This window comes from Schistocerca americana, chromosome 5, assembly GCF_021461395.2.
Source record: "Schistocerca americana isolate TAMUIC-IGC-003095 chromosome 5, iqSchAmer2.1, whole genome shotgun sequence".
Taxonomy (NCBI): domain Eukaryota; kingdom Metazoa; phylum Arthropoda; class Insecta; order Orthoptera; family Acrididae; genus Schistocerca; species Schistocerca americana.
Window position 1 is genome coordinate 618,262,705 of NC_060123.1, and position 23,853 is coordinate 618,286,557.

General features: G+C 42.8%; 1 non-coding gene across 1 annotated transcript; it reads right to left on the reverse strand.

The window, feature by feature from the left end:
* Nucleotides 1–2,680: 2,680 nt before the first annotated feature.
* Trnal-caa lies at nt 2,681–2,755 on the reverse strand. The gene has a single exon. It is a non-coding gene; the product is annotated as a tRNA-Leu (tRNA).
* Between the last annotated feature and the right edge of the window lie 21,098 nt (nt 2,756–23,853).

The following is a 23,853-nucleotide window of genomic DNA, read 5'->3' on the forward strand; positions in this document are numbered from 1 at the left end:
GGCACTTTATCGTTAAAAGAGACACCAAAACAGAACAAAACTGTTTCTGCATAGACTTCATACTGTGACCCACTATGGAGGTAAAAAATGCACAGCTCATATTCATCATTAAATCATATTCGAATTCAATTTCTTTTCTCTCTTTCTCTCTCTCTCTCTCTCCCTCCCTCTTTCAAACACACACACACGCGCACACACACACACACACACACACACACACAGAGAGAGAGAGAGAGAGAGAGAGAGAGAGAGAGAGAGAGAGAGAGGGCGAGAGAGAGAGAGAGAGAGGAGAGAGAGAGAGAGACTGAGAGAAGGACAGACAGAGCATAGGATGGAATGAGTGAGAGGGGGGAGAGTGAATGAGGGTGGCTGTTGGGCTGAATATGTAATATGTAAACATTCTAAGAAGTTATTTAAGAAAGTTTTGCAGTATGCTTCTTTATTTGCCAGTTATTATTTCATGAGAACATAAATATGTATCAAAAAAGTTACATAAAGAAACATTAGCACATCAACCATTACATTGTATAAACTGTGAAGTTGTCAAATGTGCAGTTGTTTAAACAACGAAATCTAGGATATAAATGTTTGGGTATACTATTGGCTGCTGCTTTCATGTGCATACTTCTTTGGTCTGTTCACTGCACAAACCAAATTTACCTTACTGTAAGTATTTTTAGAAGAATTAAATATACATGCCAAAATCATGCCAGTACATTATTGCTTGGATTGATCTGCTCCTCCCTACCTTATGCCACTATTAAATCATGTGCTTGATCATTTCTTGGTAGGTAACTCTGTTTGAAACATGTCCAGTGTATTTTAGAAGCATCTGTAGTGAGCAATCGCCTGATGTACAATGAAACAATGCACAAGCGTTTTCCTTCATTATTATCTACTAAGGCTTTAACTTATAAATTTCCTATTCTACAACAAGCTGCATCTGACTCAGTCCTGGTCAATAACAATATTACCAAATGCTAAGAAAACATATTCTGTATCCTCAGTTTTCCTCTGTTTCAAATACTTGCCTAAAAGAAATGTAGCAATAGCCCACATTTTGCTCCACAGTATTTCACAGATCTATCTGTTAAAGAGTCCGTTTGAATTTTTCCGATAATTAATTATATACCCTTTTCTCTTACACAGCCATAAACTAGGAAAAATCATTCACAGGAGCAGTACTGTGTTTAAGTCCACTGCGTATTTCTCTATACAGCTTCTTTCCATCAGAGAAATCTTGCTATGAGCACAACCATGACACAGTTCATATGCAAATTATGGATATGTTGCTAACTGACACTTACGGCTCCCAAAAAATATGCCTCAGCCCTTGACCTTTAAGCAATATTTTAAGGTTAGCAACATCCCACTACTTATTATTTTTGTAAGAGTGGCATTACTCTTCCAGTTTTCAATCTCTTTCTTGGGCGTAGCTTATACAAAGCAACAACTGTCATGTAGTCAAACATACGCAATGTTAGCTTCACTATTTGCCCTTCACTTACATTTGGATGTAGGGTCTAAGTGTCAAAGTGTTACTTTGTTCGAGTAACTTACTCTTTTCTTTAACGTTTAGTCCCTTCTGTAAGTCAGACCTCCTTTCAAGCTATCACCAAAGTCAGTAAATCACAAGATTTGCTGCTTTTGGTTAAACCAGTTACGCAGATCTATATTAAATGGTGAACAGTATCCTCAAAATAGGGAAGTGGGCAGTCTGCAGAAAACTTCGCATGATGAATATATTGTATGAAACTTCCTGGCAGATTAAAACTGTGTGCCGGACCGAGACCCGAACTCGGGACCTTTGCCTTTTGCGGGCAAGTGCTCTACCAACTGAGCTACCCAAGAACGACTCACGTCCTCTCCTCACAGCTTTACTTCTGCCGGTACCTCGTCTCCTACCTTCCAAGCTTTACAGAAGCTCTTCTGCGAACCCTGCAGAACTAGCACTCCTGATAGAAATGATATTGCGGAGACATGGGTTAGCCACAGCCTGGGGGATGTTTCCAGAATGAGATTTTCACTCTGCAGCGGAGTGTACGCTGATATGAAACTTCCTGGCAGATTAAAACTGTGTGCCGGACTGAGACTCGAACTCGGGACCTTTGCCTTTCGCGGGAAAGTGCTCTACCAACTGAGCTACCCAAGAACGACTCACGTCCTCTCCTCACAGCTTTACTTCTGCCGGTACCTCGTCTCCTACCTTCCAAGCTTTACAGAAGCTCTTCTGCGAACCCTGCAGAACTAGCACTCCTGATAGAAAGGATATTGCGGAGACAAGGCTTAGCCACAGCCTGGGGGATGTTTCCAGAATGAGATTTTCACTCTGCAGCGGAGTGTGCGCTGATACGAAACTTCCTGGCAGATTAAAACTGTGTGCCGGACCGAGACTCGAACTCGGGACCTTTGCCTTTTGCGGGAAAGTGCTCTACCAACTGAGCTACCCAAGAACGACTTACGTCCTCTCCTCACAGCCTTACTTCTGCCGGTACCTCGTCTCCTACCTTCCAAGCTTTACAGAAGCTCTTCTGCGAACCCTGCAGAACTAGCAGACCTGATAGAAAGGATATTGCGGAGACAAGGCTTAGCCATAGCCTGGGGGATGATTCCAGAATGAGATTTTCACTCTGCAGCGGAGTGTGCGCTGATACGAAACGTCCTGGCAGATTAAAACTGTGTGCCGGACCGAGACTCGAACTCGGGACCTTTGCCTTTTGCGGGCAAGTGCTCTACCAACTGAGCTACCCAAGCATGACTCACGCCCCCTCCTCACAGATTTTCTTCTGCCAGTACCTCGTCTCCTACCTTCCAAACTTTACAGAAGCTCGTGGTAGAGCACTTGTCCGCAAAAGGCAAAGGTCCCGAGTTCGAGTCTCGGTCCGGCACACAGTTTTAATCTGCCAGGAAGTTTCATATCACCGCACATTCCGCTGCAGAGTGAAAATCTCATACTGGAATTTATTTCTTTATTTATATTAGGAAGGTCAGAACTGCATCAAGCAGCTTCTGTGAGTGTGTAGGTTTTATTTTGTTCAGTTGTACAATGGATTGATCCAACAAGTACCCTTCGGATCCTGCAAGAAACAATTTCCACCTCACACTACTACAAAAGTCAGACAGACGCTCCAGATGTACCAACAAGAACTGCTTGAAAAACATTCAGCAACAAATATCTTCTGGAGTCATCTGCTGTAAGGATAAGACACAAAAATATTCTACACTCCTGGAAATTGAAATAAGAACACCGTGAATTCATTGTCCCAGGAAGAGGAAACTTTATTTACACATTCCTGGGGTCAGATACATCACGTGATCACACTGACAGATCCACAGGCACATAGACACAGGCAACAGAGCATGCACAATGTCGGCACTAGTACAGTGTATATCCACCTTTCGCAGCAATGCAGGCTGCTATTCTCCCATGGAGACGATCGTAGAGATGCTGGATGTAGTCCTGTGGAACGGCTTGCCATGCCATTTCCACCTGGCGCCTCAGTTGGACCAGCGTTCGTGCTGGACGTGCAGACCGCGTGAGACGACGCTTCATCCAGTCCCAAACATGCTCAATGGGGGACAGATCCGGAGATCTTGCTGGCCAGGGTAGTTGACGTACACCTTCTAGAGCACGTTGGGTGGCACGGGATACATGCGGACGTGCATTGTCCTGTTGGAACAGCAAGTTCCCTTGCCGGTCTAGGAATGGTAGAACGGTGGGTTCGATGACGGATTGGATGTACCGCGCACTATTCAGTGTCCCCTCGACGATCACCAGTGGTGTACGGCCAGTGTAGGAGATCGCTCCCCACACCATGATGCCGGGTGTTGGCCCTGTGTGCCTCGGTTGTATGCAGTCACGATTGTGGCGCTCACCTGCACGGCGCCAAACACGCATAAGACCATCACTGGCACCAAGGCAGAAGCGACTCTCATCGCTGAAGACGACACGTCTCCATTCGTCCCTCCATTCACGCCTGTCGCGACACCACTGGAGGCGGGCTGCACGATGTTGGGGCGTGTGCGGAAGACGGCCTAATGGTGTGCGGGACTGTAGCCCAGCTTCATGGAGACGGTTGCGAATGGTCCTCGCCGATACCTCAGGAGCAACAGTGTCCCTAATTTGCTGGGAAGTGGCGGTGCGGTCCCCTACGGCACTGCGTAGGATCCTACGGTCTTGGCGTGCATCCGTGCGTCGCTGCTGTCCGGTCCCAGGTCGACGGGCACGTGCACCTTCCGCCGACCACTGGCGACAACATCGATGTACTGTGGAGACCTCACGCCCCACGTGTTGAGCAATTCGGCGGTACGTCCACCCGGCCTCCCGCATGCCCACTATACGCCCTCGCTCAAAGTCCGTCAACTGCACATACGGTTCACGTCCACGCTGTCGCGGCATGCTACCTGTGTTAAAGACTGCGATGGAGCTCCGTATGCCACGGCTAACTGGCTGACACTGACGGCGGCGGTGCACAAATGCTGCGCAGCTAGCGCCATTCGACGGCCAACACCGCGGTTCCTGGTGTGTCCGCTGTGCCGTGCGTGTGATCATTGCTTGTACAGCCCTCTCGCAGTGTCCGGAGCAAGTATGGTGGGTCTGACACACCGGTGACAATGTGTTCTTCTTTCCATTTCCAGGAGTGTATATTCTTACATAACTAGTGGAATACTTGGGTACTGGAGTATTGCTAGTTAGTGTAAGAAAAACAGTAAACGAACGAAAAATATTATTTATTGCAAAAAAAAAAGAGTCAGTCCATGTTTAAATTTCTCAATAAAATAATAGGTGCAGCTGGTTTCAGCACTAATTTATATGGTTGAGTTCCAGATGCATTAAGACAATTAATGATAAGGCACAGCTCTCTATTTAAGATAGTGTCAACAGAGCGTTAAATTTTTGATGTTGCCTCAAATGTGGACAAAATGAAGTCATTTAGTTTACAAACTTGATCGTTTGGAGATGACAGTGGCCTTTTCCTGAACCCCATCAAGTTTTTTAACAGAAACGGCATCTGTCGCTCCCATGAAGTGTTATAGGTCACCTACCGGTCACATAAAGTGTTTATGCCCTATGCTGTTCCGAGTCCACATATAAGCGATCTAAGAGACATTTTAAGCAGAGATCTTACATTGTTTGCTGTCATTCTGTGTAACAACATCACCAGCTAACCATAAGCAGTTGCAAAATAATTTAGGCAAGGTATCTATAAGGTGCAAAAAATAGCAGTTGACTATGAATAATAAGAAGTGTGAGATCATCGACGTAAATACTAACAGGAATCCGCTAAATCTCGGTTACACAGTAATTCACCATCACCAACTTTCTCCTCAGAAGGTGAAAATATTCTGTTGGCGCCCACTCACATAGGGAGAATGATCATTGTAATAAAATAAGAGAAATCAGAGCTCCCACATAAAAACAGAAGTCTTCCTTTCTCCCGTGCAACAGTGGAGAAATAGCTGGAAAGTGATTCAATAAACCCTCAATCAGGCACTTAGTTGTGAGTTGCAGAGTAGTCGTAGAGACGCACATTATCGTTATGAAAACTAGACATATTCGTCTTCATCGAGTTACATCGACCGTTTCTTATAAAAAATAGTTCATTTTCAGTCGCAGCTATAGCTCTGTTTCACATTCGACAAGTTGCTCTGTGACTGTAACAAATGATATGAACATGGGCAGGTGGCCCGAAACCGGTGATACAGAAAAGAAGGAAAACGGAGACTGATTCTGGACATTATTTTGTGTATTATCCCGACCGGATGATAGGCTCTCATTATAATCTCAGGTTACAGTTTTATAATATGTGTACATAGGTATTCTTTGACATAGTCTGCTATCGTCCCTCTTGGAGTAACTCTTAAGGTTTAACGAACTTCTGTAGGAACGGTGCAGGAGCCCATACGCTATTGTTGTTATCCAAATCTCGCATTGTTCATCTACATAAACATGTGCACTCTGCAAACCACTGTCAAGTGCATGACAAAAGGTAAATCCCACTATGTCACTTCTTTGGGATTTTTCCCATTCCACTCACATATGTAATAATCTTCCAGACAAATATATGAAATTATTTAGTAGTTAGAATTTGCAGTTTTTTGGAAACAAGTATTAATTTGAGGTATAAAACAATAAATAAACTTAAAATTAATGACAATGAATTTCATGACCTGGGAAGTTTTCTTTGACATTTTTCAGTTACCTAGCGCTGGATGACCAGCCAACTGAATAAAATGTAAAACACGTAACTCATGTTATTTAATAGTCTCACAGGGATGGCCCTCTCTCATTGAATCTGAAACACCCGTATGATTTTTCAAAATTAATTCTAGTGCTCTCAAAATGCCTATTTTTTACACTAAAATTTTATTTCGTTTTATATGGATTTTAATTAGGAATAAAAAAAAATATATAATTTTCTGCTGCACTCAAAAGGCGAACTATGTTCAACCAAAATTTTTCTTCATTCTAGTGCACTAAAAATTTAATTTGATTTTTGTATATAGTAGTAAGTGGGTAGTTTATGCACACTTGGCACGTTTTTAATGCACAACCTTTCATACGAATTATTTAAATTAATTACACTATATTTTATTATCTTACATTATAATGTAAGTATGGTATAATTTAATAAATTTAATTAATCTGTAAAACAGGTTGTGTAGAGAACAGGGCAAAATGTCTAATAGTGGTAGTAATACGGAATACTATGGTTTTTCGCCTTGTAAATACTATACTCTGATGAGCTGTTTGAAAACTACGTTCAAACCTGTAGACTACTTTATGATACAGTTGGCAGCCATTGTGAGGGAGTGAGGCACTTTTAAAGAATTCAATGGAAGAAACAGTTGTGGCATGTTGGTGGTCTTCAGTTTCATTCTTGTCATAATACATAAATTCCTAACACATTTAGTGAACAGATGTTTAGCTAAAACATGAACATGTAAAATGGAGTGTTTATCCTCTGTTCATATTTAATTTTTGATTTTATTTGCATTTCTGGATTTCAAGATGGCTATGTTACTAACATGGAATGCTACTATTCCATATCTGTACCCTACTGTTCCACATGTGTACCGTAGTTTCACAACTTGTTTTACTTATAGGTATTGCTTCAGAAATGACTTACTGAGCTCAGAAGCAGTGCGATGAGTCTGCTATGCAAACAGCAATTAAAAATGTTAGAGAAAAGAAACTGGTCTTCCTGAAGATGCGAGAAACTTCCCAAATTCCATGGCTCACTCTGTTTAGGCTAGTAAAATCAAATTTACCAGCTGATTTAGCCACAGACTCGTGTGAGCAACTATTCTATCCCCCAAATAAGAATATCATCTGATTGAATATAGGACGACTATGGAAAGGATCTCCTACAAATGGCATTTCAATATGCCAGACCAGTATAATCCAGAATTTACTTCTTGGTGACTTGGTTCGAAGAGGGTGGCTATGCCTTCCCTTAAGCGGCACAAAAGGGTATTTCAATTTGATAACCCATGAGAGCCCCATTTAATATACCTCTTAGTTTCACAAGAGAAATCGTGGCAATGTTTTCGCCCTATTTTCATATGACATGGAGAAAAACGGCTTTCCTCTGGAGAGAATATACAATGTTGATGAAACTGGTATAAACGTTGTGGAGAGCAAAGTTCCCTCCAATGAGCGTGGATCACTTGCCACATGAATGAGTGCTACTGGAAAGTTTGTCTCACCAGTGATGAATTCCCTCACAAGAATGAAAGGTGTCCCACTTGGGTCCTTTCTTGCATGACATTTCTCTGGATGGATTCTCTTCCCTGATAAGTTCCAACACTTCCTGAGCAACTTGAAACCAACAGCAGAATCACCAGTGCTTCTGATTCCGGATGGGCACTATTATCACTCCATAAATCTGGATATTATAAATCTCTCTCACAGAACTATGTCAGCATCTTGTATCTGCCTCCTCACGCCTCCCAGAAGATGCAACCTCTGGATGGAACTTTCATGATTCCTTTGATAGCCTATTATTCTGAACAGGTACGGTAATGGATGAGGGAAATTACACGTCTAGTAAAAAACGTGGATATCGCCGAACTGAATTGGAAGGCCTACCTCAAGTGCCATATAGGGGAGATGGCTGTCAGTGGGTATAGGGTGACATGAATATACCCATTAAACCCTTATATTTTCAAAGATGCCGATTTCATTGACAGCGATGAAGGAATAATTGAAGTTTTACCTAACGATCCAGTCAATGAGCCATTCGCAGGAGCTGTGGCTTCTAAAAATGGAAAGGTTAACGCTGTAGTCGAGGGAGGAACATTTGCCGCCATATTACACGTTGGCAAATCTTACACATTGCACAAATATGAAAGAGGTCAGACACCAGGGCTATAAAAGCAAGTCCTTCAACAGTCCTGACCTTGTCTACATCCAAGAGACCTCTTGAAGTATCGACAACAGCAGCAAATAAACAAAGAGTCAGAAGCCACCAAAGACTAGGGACCTAGAGTGATCTGATTCGAGTGTGAGAGATGATTCGCCCACCCTCAGTAGCTTTCTGGACCACAGTGTACCCACGAATGAAGAGATGCCTACTGTCTCTTTTTCTCAGGTAAAATTTTGCAGAAGGAGGCAGTGGAAGAATGGTTCATGTGTCTAATGTGTGTAATATGAGCGCAGACTAAATGTGCAGGTTACGGCAAAGAACGGTGTGCGTGCGACTGCTCAACTGAAATTACTTATAGCAAGAAATTTAATAACTGAAAAGAGTATATTTCGTGTGGTTTTCTATTCCGTTATTATGTGTTATAGAGTCTTCTATGAAATTAAGTTATTAGATTTGTCCATTATTTGCTTTACCTTTAACAAACTAGAAACGAATAGACTATTCCATATTTGTATCCCATACTGTAAAGTGCCAGATACGTCAAACTCTGTGTTGAGCCTAATTTAGAAATGTTCCTAACGCACTATGTGTTCAAAAATATACAAAGCATTAAAATATATCCCAATGTATATGCTACAGATATTTTATATGATTAACGTGAAAAACGGAGAAATTCATGAACGAAAAACTAAATGGTATCCATATTTGTGCTACTTTCTCTACTAAAAAAAATGTCCAGTGCGCTGAATGTACTCACATACTACTAACCGTTGGAAATGATGAAGGGAGTTTGCGCCAAGCACGAAATCGCTGACGTTTATGTTAACGAAGTTCCTTGTAAACAATTCCTCAAGACTCTTATCCAGAATGTGAGACTAGGCCCTTAGATGGTCATCGAAGAGCCATAAACTGTACAGAGGTGTGTAACAGGAATGGCACTCGACACTGAAGATAGTGAGGGGAGCTACTGAGGTTAGAAATCGTGTCAAATGATTATTGGTATCGAGGATGTACAATGTGCTACCATGTGGTGTTAGTAGAGTGCAAGATATTTCGTTGAAATGATGCGAATTATGGGTGACTTAAATGCCCCTCCCAATCTGGTGCGCATATTGGAGACTGTGAATTGCTTTTGGGTAGTCAGATGGTGGGTGCCAGTAGCTAAACTGCATGTGCAGTCAGCCAAACTGTCCACCGTACCAGCGTGTCAGCATGCAGAGCGTGGTCGCCGGTAGTTTGTGGTCACATTAAGGTCACCATCCGATGTGGCTGAGTTGACATCACGTTTGGACGCCGTCCACCAAATGATTATTGGTATCGAGGATGTACAATGTGCTACCATGTGGTGTTAGTAGTGTGGAAGATATTTCGTTGAAATGATGCGAATTATGGGTGACTTAAATGCCCCTCCCAATCTGGTGCGCATATTGAAGACTGTGAATTGCTTTTGGGTAGTCAGATGGTGGGTGGCAGTAGCTAAACTGCATGTGCAGTCAGCCAAACTGTCCACCGTACCAGCGTGTCGGCATGCAGAGCGTGGTCGCCGGTAGTTTGTGGTCACATTAAGGTCACCATCCGATGTGGCTGAGTTGACATCACGTTTGGACGCCGTCCACCAGGCTCCGTTCGGCTCAACTGTACTGAGGCGCCGGCAGGAGAGGCCGTGCGGTTCTAGGCGTTACAGTCTGGAACTGCGAGACCGCTACGGTCGCATGTTCGAATCCTGCCTCGGGCATGGATGTGTGTGATGTCCTTAGGTTAGTTAGGTTTAACTAGTTCTAAGTTCTAGGGGACTGATGACCTCAGAAGTTAAGTCCCATAGTGCTCAGAGCCATTTTTTTGTACCGAGGCGGTGGGTCTGCTGACGCTCCTGTGAGCTATATTCCGAAGCATTGTTGCCTGCAGTACTTACACGTTGTCGATATTGTAAAATCGCGAAGACCGCGTTCACCAATTTTATCTTGAAATACAGTCATACATGATCACGTGAAATCGTTGCTATTTCAACTTGATGCAGGAGTCTGACAACGTAGAGGGCATGATGCTTATGGTCGTGTATCAGTTTGAAGTTTACTAGAGCGCATAACCGGGGGAAAACTGAGGGGCACTTGTCCCCATGTTGTTCGTCGTAAATAACTCGTAACTTTTACTTCAGCACCCAGGAGAGGCGTTGAGGAGAAGTAGGTTTCGCAGAGGGGTATTTATTATCAGCACGGGATGAATGAGTAATATCATTAATGATACCTGTGCCTTCACAGAGGTGATTGTTTAATGTGATGAATTTGGCAGTGTTACTTGATGCACGTTGAGAGGATGCTCTCGACAACTGCGTACCAGATAGTGGGCTCTTTTGGGCGAAACAGCGACACTTTTGCAGAGCCACTGTGAGTGTACGAGTGGGGTCACCGGTGAATGGTTCTACTGATGACCAAAGCGAGAGACCGAGCGGTACGACGGTTGGGTGTTCGACATATGCTCGCTGCATGGTCTAGGCGCGGTAGCACCGTCCGAAATTGTCCACTCGGCTTGGCCACATGTTGTGGCGCGAAGGGGTTAAACGAGCTTGAACGCTGCGGGGCGCACACATCAACAGCGGCGAACAATCACGAAATTGGATATTCGGGCAGCTCATGGCCAGTATTTGTGTGACCTGCTTGCAGAATGTTGTCCGGAACGAGATCGCCTTCCACATTGTCATCAGGATTCCATTGTTTAATCCATTTTTTTTTCTTTTTTTACCAAAGGGAGGTTGCTGTGGAGTCGGCTTTAAGACGAAAATCACTCCCCAGCCTTGAGAATAGCGACGTGCAGTAGTTGCACAGTGACTGCGTTTACATCGTGTAGTATTCGAAGCTGGAGATGTACGAGCAAGGAGAAGTTCCGCGCATGGTCGCCAGTGATCATTAGTGTAGAATGTTACCCTACGAGAAGATAAGAGCGACGATCAGTAATAATACGGCTCTGGTACAGTCACTCTTTATTTACCATATGGTGCGAATACAAAAGTACTTCACAGACTTTGGTGGTCATAGAAGGAACTGGGTCCCCCTACAAAGATTATCTTTGTCGATGGTCAGAGGGTTTCCTCTCAGGCTGTGTCGCCTCATGTTGTTCCGACATTAACCAACAGCATAGCCTCTCAACGTTCATTTTTTATACAGCCTATTTCCTCTTCTTCCTCGCAATGATGTGCTCCAAAGATATTATTCTTTTCTTGACAGTGTAGTTTGTTCTATCATTGTTCCCTTTTGATTGTTTGTATTGTTGCTTAACGTTGCAAGTCACATACTGCAATCTGTCAACCAATGGCTAAACACGTCGACCCAGCTTACTCTCGCAGTAGCAATCTTTGCCAATGTAATGTACTTTTTTCCATATCGCTGGTCTGGCGTGAATCACATATTTTCATGAAATAAGAGAGAATACCGACATATCAGAATCTGGTCTCATGTACATGGAGGGAAATACATAACTTCTTAGCATGAGAAGTGGGTCAAATCAAATAATTTTGTGAGTAGACGATACTGACTCGTCACAGGATCCACTTTAGTATCTTCCAGCCCATTGAAAGACTTATGACTGAAAACAACTATGACTTTTATGAGTTTACCAACACAATGATCGAGCTGTTCGCTATTTTCAATTGTTCCCATCTACATCTACATTTATACTCCGCAAGCCACCCAACAGTGTGTGGCGGAGGGCACTTTACGTGCCTCTGTCATTACCTCCCTTCCTGTTCCAGTCGCGTATGGTTCGCGGGAAGAACGACTGCCGGAAAGCCTCCGTGCGCGCTCGAATCTCTCTAATTTTACATCCGTGATCTCCTCGGAAGGTATAAGTAGGGGGAAGCAATATATTCGATACCTTATCCAGAAAAGCACCCTCACGAAACCTGGACAGCAAGCTACACCGCAATGCAGAGCGCCTCTCTTGCAGAGTCTGCCACTTGGGTTTGCTAAACATCTCCGTAACGCTATCACGCTTACCAAATAACCCTGTGACGAAACGCGCCGTTCTTCATTGGATCTTCTCTATCTTCTCTGCCAACCCGACCTCGTATGGAACCCACACTGATAAGCAATACTCAAGTATACGTCGAACGTGTGATTTGTAAGCCACCTCCTTTGTTGATGGACTTCATTTTCTAAGGACTCTCCCAATGAATCTCAACCTGGCACCCGCCTTACCAACAATTAATTTTATATGATCATTCCACTTCTAATCGTTCCGTACGGATACTCCCAGATATTTTACAGAAGTAACTGCTACCAGTGTTTGTTCCGCTATCATACAATGATACAATAAAGGATCCTTCTGTCTATGTATTCGCTGTACATTACATTTGTCTATGTTAAGGGTCAGTTGCCACTCCCTGCACCAAGTGCCAATCCGCTGCAAATCTTCCTGCATTTCGCTGCAACTTTCTAATGCTGCAACTTCTCTGTATACTGCAGCATCATCCGCGAAAAGCCGCATGGAACTTCCGACACTATCTACTAGGTCATTTATATATATTGTGAAAAGTAATGGTCCCATAACACTCCCCTGTGGCACCCCAGAGGTTACTTTAACGTCTGTTGACGTCTCTCCATTGAGGAGAACATGCTGTGTTCTGTTTGCTAAAAACTCTTCAATCCAGCCCCACAGCTGGTCTGATATTCCGTAGGCTCTTACTTTGTTTATCAGTCGACAGTGCGGAACTGTATCGAATGCCTTCCGGAAGTCAAGGAAAATGGCATCTACCTAGGAGCCTGTATCTAATATTTTCTGGGTCTCATGAACAAATAAAGCGAGTTGAGCCTCGCACGATCGCTGTTTCCGGAATCCATGTTGATTCCTACAGAGTAGATTCTGGGTTTCCAGAAATGACACGATACGCGAGCAAAAAACATGTTCTAAAATTCTACAACAGATCGATGCCAGAGAAATAGACCTATAGTTTTGCGCATCTGCTCGACGACCCTTCTGGAAGACTGGGACTATCTGTGCTCTCTTCCAATCATTTGGAACGTTCCGTTCCTCTAGAGACTTGCGGTACACGGCTGTTAGAAGGGGGGGGGGGGGCAAGTTCTTTCGCGTACTCTGTGTAGAATCGAATTGGTATCCCGTCAGGTCCAGTGGACCTTCCTCTGTTGAGTGATTTCAGTTGCTTTTCTATTCCTTGGACACTTATTTCGATGTCAGCCAGTTTGTGCGAGGGTTTAGAGAAGGAACTGCAGTGCGGTCTTCCTCTGTGAAACAGCTTTGGAAAAAGGTGTTTAGTATTTCAGCTTTACGCGTGTCATCCTCTGTTTCAATACCATCATCATCCCAGAGTGTCGGCATATGCTGTTTCGAGCCACTCACTTCAGTGACAATTAATCCCGGCCGAGATGGAATAACTACTTTTGACACATTATTAACTTTATCGAAATCATGAGCCACAGCCGTTGAGGATATATGGTAAAACAACTCTACTTCGTAACCTCTCATTAACTTGGATAAAATGCGTTGAGGAATTCTGCAATTTTGCTGGAGCAAAACGTTTGGCCACAACATTATTGGAAGGTCACTCGATTTCCACTCAGCAGTGGAGGAGTGCGCGGAATTTAAACGAGGGTCGAAAATTAAAGGTGCGCCAAGACACGGAGGCCGGCTAGCTACGCAGCAACTGGATTAAAACCGTGCTTCGGGCCACCAGACGTGCCCGTCCCTATAAACAGTGCTGTTTAAGGAGTCGAGGGGGTAGCATTTAAGAACCAGGAAATCCATTGAGTCTGTGTACATGTACCGATTTGGTCGATGTATCTGCTCGTCTCTGAGACATATCTCGCAGTAACGTTGATTCCCAGAGGTCATCCATCAGCTACAATAATTGTTCTTTAAGGAAAGGTTGTTGATAAAGTTAGGTAACAGCTGTACTGAGAAATGTCTTTTAAGAATTACAATTGAAAATACATGATGACAAGACACGAAATAGGAAACTTATTCACTGCGAGCAGTCGGAACAAAATATGACAGTTTTCCATAATTTTATGTATTTCATTCAGTTTAACCTTTCTAATCTCCATTTAAGCTAATCTGCTGGATGTTAATTTAGTGGCAAATACAGCTTAAAACTATGTTCCATTAATTCATCTTAAGTGTCTCTAAATAAAAGGCTGTATATTGTAATTAATTGCACTTAGCTATTCCTGTCCTCTTGTTATTGCTACGTTCTTCACCCAGAAGTTATGCCGCACATAGCCAGATAAATGATCAAAATTTATCTTCCTCTTTTCAACATTAATCCATTTTTTGTGTATTATTTTACTTTCTTGAAGCAAAAAAGTAGTAGTTCTACAAAAGCACTGTAGTACTACTACAGTGGTACTCACCTGAAGATGGCCAGAAGACTCTGCACCGAAATAACGTGGCTGGACGTTACTGATATCCGGCAGTTGTCCCGTGTTTTTATGGAACAATCAGTACGCCGGGAAAGCTTTAAACATCACAAGAAATAGTAGATTTGTCTGTCCTCAATATTTTAGTCCACAACTTATGGTACATCAATCACACAGAGGACTGTCTCTAGTTACTATATGTGTGGACCTCCATATCGAACTCTATATGAGATATTGTTAGTGGCATTGTTTACAAGGATATCTTTCATCGGAGATTCGGCTGTAATTTTAGAAGTTGTACGAAGTCATTTCAGGTAAATAATGGAATTACTGTTCTATCCAGATTGCACTTCCACCGTAGATCGAAATTCGTTGGTATCTGAAGACACTGATATAAGCAGCGTGTGGAAATCAGACCTTATATCCGTGGAATATCTCCTGTTTCGTATATTCGGAACGTTTGATTGAATAACCAAGCTTCCCCACACAACCCACCGCCCCACCCCCACCCCAGCACTGGAAATCTCCAATGGACAATAATATACTTCCTTATCAACTGCCTAACTTTAGTTAGTCATACTCTGCAACTTTTATGTACGTGTAACTAACGCCTTTAACTGTGATTATGAATAAACCACCATTAATGGAAAGGCCAGAACAGTGAAGAATTGGTCATTATTATTGTGCAAATTTCCTACATAACTTTAATATTGCTGTGAGAGAATAAAGAGAATATTTCACAGATTAGTGAACGATTACTTCATTGTAAATATAAGTGGTACGACTAAGAGTTTTCAAAAATCTCCAGCATTATTTTTTATTGGTGAATGTACTACAAAACGTGAATCACACATAATTTTTTGAATTTTCCATTGCCCAAGCAGCTGCAACAAAAACACCATGAAAAATTTTTACAGTGTTATCAGTTAGTACTGAAATACATGTGTCGTTAATTCCTGTGTACTATGTACATAACGTGTGAATATACCCGTGGACATCCTATGTTATCCACAGACTTGACAAAACTACACCCTAGCTTCCCCCTGCGCTCTGATCCTCATACTCTCCCATAAATCTAATACCACATTCCAACTGTACAACACTTCCACACACTCCACATTCTCTGCCAACAAACCTTTAATCAGCCCCCCTTAAATGTCTGTGAAATCCGCATAGACATTGTATGTCATATGATGCCCAGCAGAGCCTGTCCCTCGCCCTGATTACACGGATCCGCTCATCAGTGTTCCACTCCACACACATCCTAACCGTCCGCAGCTCGTGGTCTAATGGGTAGCGTTGCTTCCTCTGGATCATGTGGTCGCGGGTTCGATTACCGACTGTCCAGGGACTTTGTGTTGTTCTCCATCATCACTGATGCAAGTGGCGAGATTGGACTGTGTAAAAACTGGGATTTTGTGCGGGCGCTGATGACCGCACAGTAGAGCGCCCCCACAAACCAAACATCATCATCATCGCATCCTAGGGCTCAGTTTGGAATTTCGTCCCTCACCACCTTCCCAAATCCGTCACCCAAATAGCCATCCTTATAAAACTCATATCACAAACACCCAAAAAACCTACTAATACCATCACATTCTTACCCCTGGCAATTTACATACACCCATCAGTTCATTCGTCTGTGTAACTATTTTAAACGAGCAACAATTCAGCCTTCAACATTTACCCTACATAGTACAATACTTCTATTTTATTTTGTGAAAAAAATTTCCAACTTTTTGAAACCATGTAAGCTTTTTTAATTAGTTTTAAACTTTTAAAATCGTTTAATTCAAGAGTGCTACATGGCAACCACTGTTAGCACACTCCCCTACAGTTTGGAGCGAATGAGATGAAGTTACAACAAAATAAAGAAAACCTAATACTCACAGATAATTTATTTAAAACTCCTGTATTTAGGGTGATGTTGTTGTTGTGAGGGTTCCACATGTACGTGGAGTACGATTTTATAAAATATTTCATGAAAATGACATGAAATGGTTATCATATGGAGAAGAGATTGTATCTTTGACACCACTGAACCAAAGATGTTGCCTGAGTGGCAGACTCGATTGTAAGTAGGGGTGTGTGGAGTGCAATAGCAGTTACAGTTGCATTCTGTTAAATGTAGGATGTAAGACTTAAAGCTACGGACTAGCTGTGAGAATTTAGCTGTTGCCCTATGAATTCTGCATAATACAAATCTGTAACGTAATGAAACTGTGTATATTTAGTTTTAAGTATACAGCAACGCAATGTGGATCTTGCTAATTTTACAGTACTGACCCTTCAGTGTAGGAACCAAGTATTTGCTATCAGGTTTAATGTATAGGTTAGTTAGGTGTACCCGATTTTTAATATTTTGTGTGTTTTGCAATCCTAATGCAGACAAGTTAAATTTTGGAATCTATTTTGTTAAACGATGTTAGACTTTTCTCATGTAACTATCCAAGTATTGTTAACTACGTCACTAAGTGAGAATTGTAGAACAGTAGAGATGGCCACTGATTATGAAGTTAATGTAAAATGTTTCATATTAGATTTTGTGAAAGAGGAACTTTATTTTGAATACAGGTTTGTAACTGAACTATTCGGTCTTAGCATATCCACTTATCAGTACCTCATCCTCTTAAATGTGTTTGTTTAAATCCAACCAATATTTTTAAAAGAAATGATTTTTCAGAGTCAGAAAAATAGTAATGTTTCAGAATCAGAAAATTATTAATGTATGTAACAGCTTTATTGTGGGCGGCATTGCTCAGCGCTGAGCCAGTATCCTAAATTATCACTGAACATTTGCTATTTTATTCATTTATCAACTAATCTACTGACATTATTTGTATGAAGCTATTTTAAGGCCGGTATTGCACTTCGCAGAGCCAGGATTGAATATTTTGTATGCCTGCTGTGGAGAGAACAGAATACTACTAATACATCTGTTGCGACTCAAGAGCTAAGAAAAATGTATTTCATTTGTTTCTTTGTATAGGGAAATTTACCAGTTTATTACGAAGGGCTATAGACCTCGGTGCTCACGAGACTGAGTAAATTTCAGAGTGATTGGTTTCATTATAGGCATTACGTACTGGTTTCCCAGATTAAGTTGTTTAATTTTTGTTTGGATTACAGTAAGAGTGTTTATGCCTACCATTTGCTCAACAACACATCACACAGTAAATTTGGATAACACACAGATATATTTTTAAAGAACGTTACACTTAGACTTTTTTTTGTAAAGAAAGAATGTACAACAAAACCATTCGCAATGATGCAAATAGACTTCACCATGTAATTGCTGCCACACATAACTCCACCCTTCATGACTACAGAATGGAACCCACGCGTTGAGTTTATGTTCTTCGCTTGGCTGGACGAAATCATGTCTTGATTTCCTCCATAACATTGACCTGAAATTACAGGCAAAATGCTGCTCCTTCCGAACATCTTCGTCAGAAGGTTAATCTAGGGAGACGAGATAGCGGATGTCCGAAATAGCCCTGGCTCTGTGTGGTAGTGTGTTAGGTATAGGTCGCTTCTGAGCCGAGGTTCAGGTATTGGACCGTAGGTGTAGGTTTGGTGTTCACTTAACAGCTGAGTGGTCCACCTGCTTAAGATTTAGCCTCTGGCGACTAGGGTACGGGCAATCATCGACGGCTTGGTACCCTAATCGAATTTGACATGGAAAGTTAGAAAGTAATTATTTTATCTAAAATTCGTGACAAGCGTGAGGGCTTACTGTTAGGGAGGATATAGTATATTATCGAAAGAAGCAAAAGAAGTTTTAACCGTGCTCTGAGTTTGTATACTGAGACCCATGTTCTTTGAGTTGTACGTTACGGGGATGGAGACAATATTAATTTTAGAATTAGAATTTCAGCAGCTGATGCAGTTACTTGTAACGAAGTGCTGTCTGATAAAGCAGTGCAAATATCCCATCTGATCTTTATAAGTTTTATATGTGATCTAGAGACTGGCTACTTAATTTCAGTGCCCAAGGCCTTGTTACTGACTGTTTTACATAATGTGGAAACGTAGTATCTTATATCAGTGACTCACAGCGGGAATCAGTCAGCTCGTACAAATACCTTGGTGTAACAGTTTGGCGACACTTGACATGGAATGATCACACACATTCAGATGGGTCTATAATATGCACCTCCGATCTAGGATGAGTCTGGATTCAGCAGCCGTGAGAAGCGGCCGTCTTCTTAAAGGCAAGTTTACCGTTCTAGTGATTGTACGTTCTTGATACGTCTGGCTCTTTGTTGATTCCTTCCCCCACTTATCGTGTTGTTCACGTGGTTTTCCATGGATGCGCTGTTTTTGTTTGTCTGATCTTGTTTCGATATGGCTTTGAATTTGAGAAGAGAGACTTTCAGGAAGTCATTACTGTAATGCATGTGACACAGCTTTAGCTGTAACATTTGTTGAACTCAAGGAATCAAACCTTCGCAACAATGAAAATGAATAAATGGGAGGAATCACGAATTTTAAAGAATTCTGAGAGAAGTGTGCGCGAAGATCAAGTATTTTTTACTGAACTGGGTTTACATACCGTGAAATATTCGAAACTCCATCCGAAATCCCTTACGACCACGGAAGACAAGTTTTAAATGCTTGCGGAGTAACCATTTTCTTTCCTGAAGAAATGGGAGGAAGTGGTTATCCATGGACTCTAATAAATCGTGTTAGAATTAGTTTGAAGAAGCACATTCGATCCTTTATAAATGTATCAGGGTACCGTGCTTTTGTTATATGTGGCGGACAGAAGAAAATGTCAAATGGCTCTAAGCACTATGGTACTTAACATCTGAGGTCATCAGTCCCCTAGACTTAGAACTACTTAAAACTAACTAACCTAAGGACATCACACACATCCATGCCCGAGGCAGGATTCGAACCGGCGACCGTAGCAGCGGCAGGTCTGGACTGAAGCGCCTAGAACAGCTCGGCCACAGCGGCCGGCTGTAGTGGACAGCCTGGAGCACGTGTAGTACGAAATTTTACGGAGCATACTCGTTCTGAGTGACCAAGCCACCACCTCAGCTGCCACCTGAAGATACAATAGCAGATGCAGTCTACGTTGTGAACATCCCACTTTCATGCAGATGGCGTTGTAAGCATTTTGATTTCATAGAGCTGGAGTTGTAAATATACTTCTCTCGTATAGCTGGCATCAGTGAACATCCCACTCTAGTACAGCTGACATTGCAAACACCATACTTGTGGTACGCGACCGCGGCTAGTCAGACACACCGGCTCCCTTCCGAGAATGCGGTCGCGACGTGGAACTACGGCTGAGGGCACACCTCAGGATCAGATTTCGCACACGAATGATTATGAGAGTCTCCTTGCAATGCGTCCAGTTTCACAGCGCTAAATTGCTATGGAAAATATGTGCCAAACATATAATAAAAAAAACTTCGGAATTTTAAATGTCCAACAGCGAAATTACTTTTTCTGGTTAAACGGAAAGAGGATCATAATGAACAACACGAGCTCATAACACAACGACTGTAAATATCAACAGTCCGCAAAAATTAGCCGTGTTGAAAGACTTCTCCTACGACTCAGATACTAATAATAATAGTGTCGTGTGGCGCACCAGCCTGATGCAGGTCTTTCAACTGGAGCCACTATGGCGACTTAGCGGGTTCAGATACTGAAACTGCGCTATCGCAGGAAGTAATGATCCACTGATTAATTAAATTTTAAAATCGGCTTTTGGAAAGAAAATGCATATGAGGCTGCAGTTTTGATCCACCGTAGACTCTGTTAGGTGACTGTCTTGTAAAATGTTTTGTGCGAGTGTAGCAAATATTTATGCACCCTAGTGGAGTAACTTATGAGCAGCTAGGGCAAAGGTTGTTAGAAGCGAAATTCTTCAGCTCTTGAAAGACAAACTGGGGTATATTATGATCGCGGGAGACTGTAACTGTGTACTGAACACCAAAGCTGAAGCACCTTATTTTAAGTTTTTACAAGAATTGTGTGAGTTTGTAAGGGACACACATCTAAATACGCTTGCGAAGTGGTACACCCCATATAACATAGATCCTGAATCAAATTGAAATAAGATATTTTTAATGTTTGAGAGAGACTAACACAGTGTCTGTAGACACGACTGCAGTCGTGTTTTTCGATCACTATGGAGTACACTGCAGCATCAGTGTAACTCGGCCAAAGCCGTTCTGGGCCCGAAGACTTTGGAAATTGAATGTTGGAGTTGTTGACTTGAAACAAGTGTCTTAGATCAAGTGCAAGATACGGCTCTAATATCGAAAATGGACTACTCTTGCAAAAGAGACAGTGGATGACAACTGATCGAATGTGGAAGAAAAAAAGCCAAAATTATGAAAAAAAATCATTAAATTCTGTCACCCTACATTTTTTGAGCAGCGTTCTATGCAAATAAAGAAACTAAAAACAGTTTTAACATAGTTTGCGGAGGAAACTGTCAGCAGTATAATCGAGGTTCCAAACAAATATAGAAGACGAAATTACCTCCATGTACCATCTGATAAGGTAACGAAATGAAATGAGCGTGCGGCATCGTGGGCCAGGAGTCCCCCATTCGGAGAAGTTTGGCCGCCAAGGGCCAGTTCAAATGGTTCAAATGGCTTTGAGCACTATGGGACTTAACATCTTGGGACATCAGTCCCCTAGAACTTAGGATTGCTTAAACCTAACTAACCTAAGGACATCACAAATATCCATGCCCGAGGCAGGATTCGAACCTGCGACCGTAGCAGTCCCGCGGTTCCGGACTGCAGCGCCTAGAACCGCACGGCCACCGCGGCCGACTGAGGGCAAGTACTTGCTGCATTCAACACAACATTGGGCGACTTACGCGTCGGAGATGCGGATGAAATGATGATGAGGACAACACAACACCCAGTCCCTGAGTGGAGAAAATCTCCTTCCCCAGCCGGGAATCGAAACCGGGCCCTTTGGCGTGGCATTCCGCCGCGCTGACCACTCAGCTAACGGGGGCGGACAAGGAAACGAACTTGGAAGAAACACGTTTACGAGTGAGCTGCGTGCCGCAAACAAGGACATTGCTCTAGAACAGAATGCAGCTGATCATAAAATTCACAGTATTTTATGTACTTATCTACTAAGATTGAATACTATGAACAATATCCACAAACATTACTCGAAACTACTGACACTGTGGTCACACAGAACGGCAACAAAGAGTCGGTGACACATACTGCACTGAAGACCTTCCGGATGGCATCAAAGCCTCCAGACTCAGAAGACACCTGGCCGACAAGCTTTACCAGTAGAATTTTACAGAAGACTCTAGAATCTCATAGGCGATAAGTTTACTCAAGTGATAAATGAAGTAATCAACAGTAGTCCCAAACCACCGGAATTTCAAGGTAGTGTCGTGGCGCTGGTACTCAAGTTCGAGGAACGAAAGGAGGTAAACTGCAACGTGTTTGTTTGTTAAATCGTGATTACGCAGTTGGTACACGTGCAATGGATGTCCGCATGACTGAGGTACTGCAACAACTGACAGGAAATGACCGAACTGCCCAAACGCATTGAAGTGTACTTAAAACAGTTAGTGAATACGTTGACATTACAGCAATATTTTTAGCTGCTAAAACTAAAGACTGCCTAATGTTTGTCGAGTTTGACAGTTCCTTTGACAGGATCAATAACTGCTATCTTTTTAAAACTCTTGATACAATGGTCTTCGCAGATAGATCCCTGAAGTCGTTGAGGAATAAGCTTGCTGAGATGACAGCGACAATACTCGTTAGCGCGCAATTCACGACAGACATCGATATTCTCGAGGGCGTCTAACGTGGTAGCTCCTACTCGTAAAAAAAAAAAATGCAAATTTGCATCTGGTCTGAAAATTAAATAGTGAACTAACAGGAGTAAAACAATGTCTGTGAAAAAAAGTGACTAATGTGTAAGTAGGAAAATAAAGAGATATCTTCTAACACTATTATATACAATGGTCTTATCTATACTCATGCTCATAAATTTAGGATAACCGCAGGATTTGGTGCCACACAATCTGGCACTACACAAAACTGGCGCTAATAGCATAGGCACATAGGGAACACACACGACACAGATATGTACGTCCACGGTACTGGTGATAAGTTGAGAAAACCTGTCGGAAAAACATGTGCTACGAAACGCCACTCCGATTCAGGTGGTCGAGCAGCTGATGGGGTATAGCCTCCCATTCTTGCACCAGTGCCTGTCGGAGTTCCTGAAGTGTCGTAGGGGTTTGAAGACATGCAGCGATACGTCGACGGAGAGCATCCCAGACGTGCTCTATGGGCTTTAGGTCTGGAGAACAGGCAGGCCACTCCATTTGCGTGATATCTTCTGTTTCAAGGTACTCCTCCACGATTGCAGGTCGGTGGTGCCGAGCGTTATCAACCATCAGGAGGAAGATGGGACACACTGCATCCCTGAAAAGGCGGAATACTGGTGCAAAATGACGTCCCGATACACGTGACCTGTTACAGTTCCTCTATCAAAGACATGCAGGGGTGTACGTGCACCAATCATAAGCCCACCTCACACCATCAAACCGCCACCTCCATATAGGTCCCTTTAAGGACGTTGAGGATTTGGTATTTGGTTCCTAGTTCACGCCAGATGAAAACCCGGTGAGAATCACTGTTCAGGCTACACCTGGACTCGGCCATGAACATAACCTGGGACCACTGTTCCAATGACCATGTACTGTGTTCTTGGCAACAGGCTTTATGGGCTCTCCTGTGACCAGGGGTCAGTGGAATGCACCTTGCAGGTCCCCGGGCGAATAAATCGTGTCTGTTTAGTCTTCTATGGACTGTGTGTCTGGAGACAACTGTTCCATTGGCTGCGGTAAGGTCCCAAGTAAGGCTACCTGCAGTACTTCACGGCCGTCTGCAGGAACTGGATGTGAGATGTCGGTCTTCTTGTGGTGTTGTACACTGTGGACGTCCCGTGCTGTAGCGCCTGGACACGTTTCCTGTCTGCTGGGATCGTTGCTATAATCCTGAGAGCACTCTTTGTGGCACACGGGGGGCCCGTGCTACGACCTGCTGTGTTTGACCGGCCTCCAGTCACCCTAGTATACTACCCCTCATAACGTCATCAAT